General features: G+C 35.0%; 2 non-coding genes across 2 annotated transcripts; both read left to right on the forward strand.

Moving 5' to 3' along the window:
- The first annotated feature begins 1,667 nt into the window (after positions 1–1,667).
- Positions 1,668–1,741, forward strand: TRNAS-ACU (transfer RNA serine (anticodon ACU)). Its single transcript has one exon. It is a non-coding gene; the product is annotated as a tRNA-Ser (tRNA).
- Positions 1,742–6,345: 4,604 nt separating this feature from the next.
- On the forward strand, positions 6,346–6,419 carry TRNAS-ACU (transfer RNA serine (anticodon ACU)). Its single transcript has one exon. It is a non-coding gene; the product is annotated as a tRNA-Ser (tRNA).
- The last annotated feature ends 4,992 nt before the right edge of the window (positions 6,420–11,411 follow it).

Below are 11,411 nucleotides of genomic sequence, written 5' to 3' on the forward strand. Positions count from 1 at the left end.
TATATCACTTGTACATTTTGTATTGCTCTTCTGGTGACAATGTAGTTTGTTTTTGTCAATTACCATTTTAATAATAGGGTAAAGAAAATTAAGTGGATTTTTGAAAGAAAACAATACTGTCAATATACTATTAAAACAAATTAAAATGGTAAAAGTTATTGTACTTTAAGTAAAAATAAAAGAGCCAAAATATCAATCCCAGTTTTGGATTACTTTAATTAACAAAAAAAAATGCATATAGCAAAGGATAGTTTCAATCTGCCTACCGCTGGGTTATGGGCCCAGCATGCTTCCATTGCTGTACTCTGCTGCACATGTAAGTGCAAGAGATCCTGAAGCACTCACTCATCATGGGAAAGTACCAATGTGTTTCTTCGTTGGTTGATGGAAGAAACATTTTACAAAAACTCTCCAGATTATTGACTTTTTAAAGTTTTTCTAGGAAACGTTTTAGATGAATGCTTATTAGCCTTTGTCAGTATGTACTTTTGCAAAGTGTCTTTGTGGCGCAATCAGTTAGTGTGCACGGCTATTAACCAAAAGGTTGGTGGTTCAATCCCACCCAGGGACGTAATTGACCTTGTTATCAGATTTTGGTGATCTTTAAGTAGACAAGTCAAAATTTCAAATCCCCCTGTTCTGGTGTAGGGTACCTGGCCTTCTCTGATGTAATCAGAGTTAGATTTGATTCAGTGATTTTATAAAAACAGCTAGGAAGCACAATTTAGCAGTGGGTTGCAGAGAAAAAGAAATATGCTGGCAAAAAAAATCCAATTGAGTGATTAAACAGCTCTTAATTTTCTGGCTTTATTTTTATGCTAACAAATTTGTTCTCTGAAAAGTGTCCACAAAGCCAAGTCTCTGATTAACACCTTTGTAAGGATGGTTTTTAACCTATTACTAAATTAAACTTGCTTCATTGGAAAGGCAGCAAGATGCATCCTCATTTCAATGTCTACTGAAATAATACAGGTTGACACCAGGAAACATTAACGCCACTGCATCCTTGCTGCTTTCTCATGTGGAAGTCTGTTTAATGTGAAAACAAGGTGATATATAATTAGCACACAGGTAAGGAATTAAGAAAATCTTTATTTAAGGGTGAAAATGTTTCTCACAAAATCGTTGCCCCAATGCATCATTGAAATTCAAGCTGGAAAGATGATTTTAATATATCACTTGTACATTTTGTATTGCTCTTCTGGTGACAATGTAGTTTGTTTTTGTCAATTACCCTTTTAATAATAGGGTAAAGAAAATTAAGTGGATTTTTTAAAGAAAACTATACTGTCAATATACTATTAAAACAAATTAAAATGGTAAAAGTTATTGTACTTTAAGTAAAAATAAAAGAGCAAAAATATCAATCCCAGTTTTGATTACTTAAATTAACAAAAAAAATGCATATAGCAAAGGATAGTTTCAATCTGCCTACCTCTGGGTTATGGGCCCAGCATGCTTCCATTGCAGTACTCTGCTGCACATGTAAGTGCAAGAGATCCTGAAGCACTCAGTCATCATGGGAAAGTACCTATGTGTTTCTTCGTTGGTTGATGGAAGAAACATCTTACAAAAACTCTCCAGATTATTGACTTTTTAAAGTTTTTCTAGGAAACGTTCTAGATGTATGCTTATTAGCCTTTGTCAGTATGGACTTTTTGCAAAGTGTCTCTGTGGCGCAATCGGTTAGTGTGTCCGGCTACTAACCAAAAGGTTGGTGGTTCAATCCCACCCAGGGACGTAATTGACCTTGTTATCAAGTTTTGGTGATCTTTAAGTAGACAAGTCAACATTTCAAACCCCCTGTTATGGTGTAGGGTACCTGGCCTTCTCTGATGTAATCAGAGTTAGATTTGATTAATTGATTTTATAAAAACAGCTAGGAAGCACAATTTAGCAGTGGGTTGCAGAGAAAAAGAAATATGCTGGCAAAAAAAATCCAATTGAGTGATTAAACAGCTCTTCATTTTCTGGCTTTATTTTTATGCTAACAAATTTGTTCTCTGAAAAGTGTCCACAAAGCCAAGTCTCTGATTAACACCTTTGTAGGGATGGTTTTTCACCTATTACTAAATTAAACTTGCTTCATTGGAAAGGCAGCAAGATGCATCCTCATTTCAATGTCTACTGAAATAATACAGGTTGACACCAGGAAACATTAACGCCACTGCATCCTTGCTGCTTTCTCATGTAGCAGTCTGTTTAATGTGAAAACAAGGTGATATCTAATTAGCACACAGGTAAGGAATTAAGAAAATCTTTATTTAAGGGTGAAGATGTTTCTCACAAAATCGTTGCCCCAATGCATCATTGAAATTCAAGCTGGAAAGATGATTTTAATATATCACTTGTACATTTTGTATTGCTCTTCTGGTGACAATGTAGTTTGTTTTTGTCAATTACCCTTTTAATAATAGGGTAAAGAAAATTAAGTGGATTTTTTAAAGAAAACTATACTGTCAATATACTATTAAAACAAATTAAAATGGTAAAAGTTATTGTACTTTAAGTAAAAATAAAAGAGCAAAAATATCAATCCCAGTTTTGATTACTTTAATTAACAAAAAAAATGCATATAGCAGAGGATAGTTTCAATCTGCCTACCTCTGGGTAATGGGCCCAGCATGCTTCCATTGCAGTACTCTGCTGCACATGTAAGTGCAAGAGATCATGAAGCACTCACTCATCATGGGAAAGTACCAATGTGTTTCTTCATTGGTTGATGGAAGAAACATCTTACAAAAACTCTCCAGATTATTGACTTTTTAAAGTTTTTCTAGGAAACGTTCTAGATGTATGCTTATTAGACTTTGTCAGTATGTACTTTTCGCAAAGTGTCTCTGTGGCGCAATCGGTTAGTGTGTCCGGCTACTAACCAAAAGGTTGGTGGTTCAATTCCAACCAGGGACGTAATTGACCTTGTTATCAGATTTTGGTGATCTTTAAGTAGACAAGTCAAAATTTCAAACCCCCTGTTATGGTGTAGGGTACCTGGCCTTCTCTGATGTAATCAGAGTTAGATTTGATTCAGTGATTTTATAAAAACAGCTAGGAAGCACACTTTAGCAGTGGGTTGCAGAGAAAAAGAAATATGCTGGCAAAAAAAATCCAATTGAGTGATTAAACAGCTCTTCATTTTCTGGCTTTATTTTTATGCTAACAAATTTGTTCTTTGAAAAGTGTCTACAAAGCCAAGTCTCTGATTAACACCTTTGTAGGGATGGTTTTTCACCTATTACTAAATTAAACTTGCTTCATTGGAAAGGCAGCAAGATACATCCTCATTTCAATGTCTACTGAAATAATACAGGTTGACACCAGGAAACATTAACGCCACTGTGTCCTTGCTGCTTTCTCATGTGGAAGTCTGTTTAATGTGAAAACAAGGTGATATCTAATTAGCACACAGGTAAGGAATTAAGAAAATCTTTATTTAAGGGTGAAGATGTTTCTCACAAAATCGTTGCCCCAATGCATCATTGAAATTCAAGCTGGAAAGATGATTTTAATATATCACTTGTACATTTTGTATTGCTCTTCTGGTGACAATGTAGTTTGTTTTTGTCAATTACCATTTTAATAATAGGGTAAAGAAAATTAAGTGGATTTTTGAAAGAAAACAATACTGTCAATATACTATTAAAACAAATTAAAATGGTAAAAGTTATTGTACTTTAAGTAAAAATAAAAGAGCCAAAATATCAATCCCAGTTTTGGATTACTTTAATTAACAAAAAAAAATGCATATAGCAGAGGATAGTTTCAATCTGCCTACCGCTGGGTTATGGGCCCAGCATGCTTCCATTGCTGTACTCTGCTGCACATGTAAGTGCAAGAGATCATGAAGCACTCACTCATCATGGGAAAGTACCAATGTGTTTCTTCGTTGGTTGATGGAAGAAACATCTTACAAAAACTCTCCAGATTATTGACTTTTTAAAGTTTTTCTAGGAAACGTTTTAGATGAATGCTTATTAGCCTTTGTCAGTATGGACTTTTGCAAAGTGTCACTGTGGCGCAATCAGTTAGTGTGCACGGCTATTAACCAAAAGGTTGGTGGTTCAATCCCACCCAGGGACGTAATTGACCTTGTTATCAGATTTTGGTGATCTTTAAGTAGACAAGTCAAAATTTCAAACCCCCTCTTATGGTGTAGGGTACCTGGCCTTCTCTGATGTAATCAGAGTAAGATTTGATTCAGTGATTTTATAAAAACAGCTAGGAAGCACAATTTAGCAGTGGGTTGCAGAGAAAAAGAAATATGCTGGCAAAAAAATCCAATTGAGTGATTAAACAGCTCTTCATTTTCTGGCTTTATTTTTATGCTAACAAATTTGTTCTCTGAAAAGTGTCCACAAAGCCAAGTCTCTTATTAACACCTTTGTAAGGATGGTTTTTCACCTATTACTAAATTAAACTTGCTTCATTGGAAAGGCAGCAAGATGCATCCTCATTTCAATGTCTACTGAAATAATACAGGTTGACACCAGGAAACATTAACGCCACTGCATCCTTGCTGCTTTCTCATGTGGAAGTCTGTTTAATGTGAAAACAAGGTGATATCTAATTAGCACACAGGTAAGGAATTAAGAAAATCTTTATTTAAGGGTGAAGATGTTTCTCACAAAATCGTTGCCCCAATGCATCATTGAAATTCAAGCTGGAAAGATGATTTTAATATATCACTTGTACATTTTGTATTGCTCTTCTGGTGACAATGTAGTTTGTTTTTGTCAATTACCATTTTAATAATAGGGTAAAGAAAATTAAGTGGATTTTTGAAAGAAAACAATACTGTCAATATACTATTAAAACAAATTAAAATGGTAAAAGTTATTGTACTTTAAGTAAAAATAAAAGAGCCAAAATATCAATCCCAGTTTTGGATTACTTTAATTAACAAAAAAAAATGCATATAGCAAAGGATAGTTTCAATCTGCCTACCGCTGGGTTATGGGCCCAGCATGCTTCCATTGCTGTACTCTGCTGCACATGTAAGTGCAAGAGATCCTGAAGCACTCACTCATCATGGGAAAGTACCAATGTGTTTCTTCGTTGGTTGATGGAAGAAACATTTTACAAAAACTCTCCAGATTATTGACTTTTTAAAGTTTTTCTAGGAAACGTTTTAGATGAATGCTTATTAGCCTTTGTCAGTATGTACTTTTGCAAAGTGTCTTTGTGGCGCAATCAGTTAGTGTGCACGGCTATTAACCAAAAGGTTGGTGGTTCAATCCCACCCAGGGACGTAATTGACCTTGTTATCAGATTTTGGTGATCTTTAAGTAGACAAGTCAAAATTTCAAATCCCCCTGTTCTGGTGTAGGGTACCTGGCCTTCTCTGATGTAATCAGAGTTAGATTTGATTCAGTGATTTTATAAAAACAGCTAGGAAGCACAATTTAGCAGTGGGTTGCAGAGAAAAAGAAATATGCTGGCAAAAAAAATCCAATTGAGTGATTAAACAGCTCTTAATTTTCTGGCTTTATTTTTATGCTAACAAATTTGTTCTCTGAAAAGTGTCCACAAAGCCAAGTCTCTGATTAACACCTTTGTAAGGATGGTTTTTAACCTATTACTAAATTAAACTTGCTTCATTGGAAAGGCAGCAAGATGCATCCTCATTTCAATGTCTACTGAAATAATACAGGTTGACACCAGGAAACATTAACGCCACTGCATCCTTGCTGCTTTCTCATGTGGAAGTCTGTTTAATGTGAAAACAAGGTGATATATAATTAGCACACAGGTAAGGAATTAAGAAAATCTTTATTTAAGGGTGAAAATGTTTCTCACAAAATCGTTGCCCCAATGCATCATTGAAATTCAAGCTGGAAAGATGATTTTAATATATCACTTGTACATTTTGTATTGCTCTTCTGGTGACAATGTAGTTTGTTTTTGTCAATTACCCTTTTAATAATAGGGTAAAGAAAATTAAGTGGATTTTTTAAAGAAAACTATACTGTCAATATACTATTAAAACAAATTAAAATGGTAAAAGTTATTGTACTTTAAGTAAAAATAAAAGAGCAAAAATATCAATCCCAGTTTTGATTACTTAAATTAACAAAAAAAATGCATATAGCAAAGGATAGTTTCAATCTGCCTACCTCTGGGTTATGGGCCCAGCATGCTTCCATTGCAGTACTCTGCTGCACATGTAAGTGCAAGAGATCCTGAAGCACTCAGTCATCATGGGAAAGTACCTATGTGTTTCTTCGTTGGTTGATGGAAGAAACATCTTACAAAAACTCTCCAGATTATTGACTTTTTAAAGTTTTTCTAGGAAACGTTCTAGATGTATGCTTATTAGCCTTTGTCAGTATGGACTTTTTGCAAAGTGTCTCTGTGGCGCAATCGGTTAGTGTGTCCGGCTACTAACCAAAAGGTTGGTGGTTCAATCCCACCCAGGGACGTAATTGACCTTGTTATCAAGTTTTGGTGATCTTTAAGTAGACAAGTCAACATTTCAAACCCCCTGTTATGGTGTAGGGTACCTGGCCTTCTCTGATGTAATCAGAGTTAGATTTGATTAATTGATTTTATAAAAACAGCTAGGAAGCACAATTTAGCAGTGGGTTGCAGAGAAAAAGAAATATGCTGGCAAAAAAAATCCAATTGAGTGATTAAACAGCTCTTCATTTTCTGGCTTTATTTTTATGCTAACAAATTTGTTCTCTGAAAAGTGTCCACAAAGCCAAGTCTCTGATTAACACCTTTGTAGGGATGGTTTTTCACCTATTACTAAATTAAACTTGCTTCATTGGAAAGGCAGCAAGATGCATCCTCATTTCAATGTCTACTGAAATAATACAGGTTGACACCAGGAAACATTAACGCCACTGCATCCTTGCTGCTTTCTCATGTAGCAGTCTGTTTAATGTGAAAACAAGGTGATATCTAATTAGCACACAGGTAAGGAATTAAGAAAATCTTTATTTAAGGGTGAAGATGTTTCTCACAAAATCGTTGCCCCAATGCATCATTGAAATTCAAGCTGGAAAGATGATTTTAATATATCACTTGTACATTTTGTATTGCTCTTCTGGTGACAATGTAGTTTGTTTTTGTCAATTACCCTTTTAATAATAGGGTAAAGAAAATTAAGTGGATTTTTTAAAGAAAACTATACTGTCAATATACTATTAAAACAAATTAAAATGGTAAAAGTTATTGTACTTTAAGTAAAAATAAAAGAGCAAAAATATCAATCCCAGTTTTGATTACTTTAATTAACAAAAAAAATGCATATAGCAGAGGATAGTTTCAATCTGCCTACCTCTGGGTAATGGGCCCAGCATGCTTCCATTGCAGTACTCTGCTGCACATGTAAGTGCAAGAGATCATGAAGCACTCACTCATCATGGGAAAGTACCAATGTGTTTCTTCATTGGTTGATGGAAGAAACATCTTACAAAAACTCTCCAGATTATTGACTTTTTAAAGTTTTTCTAGGAAACGTTCTAGATGTATGCTTATTAGACTTTGTCAGTATGTACTTTTCGCAAAGTGTCTCTGTGGCGCAATCGGTTAGTGTGTCCGGCTACTAACCAAAAGGTTGGTGGTTCAATTCCAACCAGGGACGTAATTGACCTTGTTATCAGATTTTGGTGATCTTTAAGTAGACAAGTCAAAATTTCAAACCCCCTGTTATGGTGTAGGGTACCTGGCCTTCTCTGATGTAATCAGAGTTAGATTTGATTCAGTGATTTTATAAAAACAGCTAGGAAGCACACTTTAGCAGTGGGTTGCAGAGAAAAAGAAATATGCTGGCAAAAAAAATCCAATTGAGTGATTAAACAGCTCTTCATTTTCTGGCTTTATTTTTATGCTAACAAATTTGTTCTTTGAAAAGTGTCCACAAAGCCAAGTCTCTGATTAACACCTTTGTAGGGATGGTTTTTCACCTATTACTAAATTAAACTTGCTTCATTGGAAAGGCAGCAAGATACATCCTCATTTCAATGTCTACTGAAATAATACAGGTTGACACCAGGAAACATTAACGCCACTGTGTCCTTGCTGCTTTCTCATGTGGAAGTCTGTTTAATGTGAAAACAAGGTGATATCTAATTAGCACACAGGTAAGGAATTAAGAAAATCTTTATTTAAGGGTGAAGATGTTTCTCACAAAATCGTTGCCCCAATGCATCATTGAAATTCAAGCTGGAAAGATGATTTTAATATATCACTTGTACATTTTGTATTGCTCTTCTGGTGACAATGTAGTTTGTTTTTGTCAATTACCATTTTAATAATAGGGTAAAGAAAATTAAGTGGATTTTTGAAAGAAAACAATACTGTCAATATACTATTAAAACAAATTAAAATGGTAAAAGTTATTGTACTTTAAGTAAAAATAAAAGAGCCAAAATATCAATCCCAGTTTTGGATTACTTTAATTAACAAAAAAAAATGCATATAGCAGAGGATAGTTTCAATCTGCCTACCGCTGGGTTATGGGCCCAGCATGCTTCCATTGCTGTACTCTGCTGCACATGTAAGTGCAAGAGATCATGAAGCACTCACTCATCATGGGAAAGTACCAATGTGTTTCTTCGTTGGTTGATGGAAGAAACATCTTACAAAAACTCTCCAGATTATTGACTTTTTAAAGTTTTTCTAGGAAACGTTTTAGATGAATGCTTATTAGCCTTTGTCAGTATGGACTTTTGCAAAGTGTCACTGTGGCGCAATCAGTTAGTGTGCACGGCTATTAACCAAAAGGTTGGTGGTTCAATCCCACCCAGGGACGTAATTGACCTTGTTATCAGATTTTGGTGATCTTTAAGTAGACAAGTCAAAATTTCAAACCCCCTCTTATGGTGTAGGGTACCTGGCCTTCTCTGATGTAATCAGAGTTAGATTTGATTCAGTGATTTTATAAAAACAGCTAGGAAGCACAATTTAGCAGTGGGTTGCAGAGAAAAAGAAATATGCTGGCAAAAAAATCCAATTGAGTGATTAAACAGCTCTTCATTTTCTGGCTTTATTTTTATGCTAACAAATTTGTTCTCTGAAAAGTGTCCACAAAGCCAAGTCTCTGATTAACACCTTTGTAAGGATGGTTTTTCACCTATTACTAAATTAAACTTGCTTCATTGGAAAGGCAGCAAGATGCATCCTCATTTCAATGTCTACTGAAATAATACAGGTTGACACCAGGAAACATTAACGCCACTGCATCCTTGCTGCTTTCTCATGTGGAAGTCTGTTTAATGTGAAAACAAGGTGATATCTAATTAGCACACAGGTAAGGAATTAAGAAAATCTTTATTTAAGGGTGAAAATGTTTCTCACAAAATCGTTGCCCCAATGCATCATTGAAATTCAAGCTGGAAAGATGATTTTAATATATCACTTGTACATTTTGTATTGCTCTTCTGGTGACAATGTAGTTTGTTTTTGTCAATTACCATTTTAATAATAGGGTAAAGAAAATTAAGTGGATTTTTAAAAGAAAACAATACTTTCAATATACTATTAAAACAAATTAAAATGGTAAAAGTTATTGTACTTTAAGTAAAAATAAAAGAGCAAAAATATCAATCCCAGTTTTGATTACTTAAATCAACAACAAAAAATGCATATAGCAAAGGATAGTTTCAATCTGCCTACCTCTTGGTTATGGGCCCAGCATGCTTCCATTGCAGTACTCTGCTGCACATGTAAGTGCAAGAGATCCTGAAGCACTCACTCATCATGGGAAAGTACCAATGTGTTTCTTCGTTGGTTGATGGAAGAAACATCTTACAAAAACTCTCCAGATTATTGACTTTTTAAAGTTTTTCTAGGAAACGTTCTAGATGTATGCTTATTAGCCTTTGTCAGTATGTACTTTTTACAAAGTGTCTCTGTGGCGTAATCGGTTAGTGTGTCTGGCTACTAACTGAAAGGTTGGTGGTTCAATCCCACCCAGGGACGTAATTGACATTGTTATCAGATTTTGGTGATCTTTAAGTAGACAAGTCAAAATTTCAAACTCCCTGTTATGGTGTAGGGTACCTGGCCTTCTCTGATGTAATCAGAGTTAGATTTGATTCAGTGATTTTATAAAAACAGATAGGAAGCACAATTTAGCAGTGGGTTGCAGAGAAAAAGAAATATGCTGGCAAAAAAAAAAAACAATTGAGTGATTTAAACAGCTCTTCATTTTCTGGCTTTATTTTTATGCTAACAAATTTGTTCTCTGAAAAGTGTCCACAAAGCCAAGTCTCTGATTAACACCTTTGTATGGATGGTTTTTCACCTATTACTAAATTAAACTTGCTTCATTGGAAAGGCAGCAAGATGCATCTTCATTTCAATGTCTACTGAAATAATACAGGTTGACACCAGGAAACATTACCGCCACTGCATCCTTGCTGCTTTCTCATGTAGAAGTCTGTTTAATGTGAAAACAAGGTGATATCTAATTAGCACACAGGTAAGGGATTAAGAAAATCTTTATTTAAGGGTGAAAATGCTTCTCACAAAATCGTTGCCCCAATGCATCATTGAAATTCAAGCTGGAAAGATGATTTTTTTTTTTCAAAACAATGTTTATTGAAGAAAGGTAGAGATAGATGTACAAAATTCCATGTCTGGATTCATAGTGGAGAGGTACAAATAACAGAAATACGAGGTAGGTCAGGGTCATACAAGAAAGTCTCGGTATGTGGAAAATACATGCATAATTACATATAGTACATGTAAGAATTTGGTAATAAATGATATCTATAGGATATATTCCACTCCTATTGTCTAGGGTTACCATTTTGCTTAGTGAAATGTGAGATCTGGTATTAAAGAGACATGAAGGTATCTAGTGGAAGTAAAGACTTGTAATAAGCCTCAGTATCTGACCATATAGACCCTTAGCAGCTGAGAGACCACTACAGACAAGGAGAAAGAAAACAGAAAGTGAAGAGATAATAACCCTTCTTCAAATAATTTTCTATTTTATAAAGAAGATTGGTTAGGTAGAAAAATCGAATTCGTATAGATTGTAGAGGGAAGAGAAATGAGAGGAGAAAGAAAGAAAGAGAGGGGGTGGGAGATGGAAGGGAAGGGGGGGGTGGACAAGACATGAAGACAGGACAACATACAGCATCGTTCTCTAAAGGGAAAACCATACCATAAGGTTGTCAGGTTGGATATATGTCCTGTGGACTGCGATAAGTAGACATTATTTACCGGCTCAACACATTTCAAGCTTAACATAGTTAATAACATTAATCAATCTGTCTATACAAATACCAAGTGGTGGGTTCGAAAATTTTCTGGATTCTGAGCTGAGTGGCATTATCAAAGCTTTGTATAACAGTTTCCCATTTCCTATAGAATCTAGGGGCCCCTGACTCTATATCCGGTACTAGAGCCTGTCGCTCGTAAAATATGTTGTTTAGCAGAGAGGTTCTCATTTCTGT

Source organism: Pseudophryne corroboree, unplaced genomic scaffold, assembly GCF_028390025.1.
Source record: "Pseudophryne corroboree isolate aPseCor3 unplaced genomic scaffold, aPseCor3.hap2 scaffold_389, whole genome shotgun sequence".
NCBI classification, from domain to species: domain Eukaryota; kingdom Metazoa; phylum Chordata; class Amphibia; order Anura; family Myobatrachidae; genus Pseudophryne; species Pseudophryne corroboree.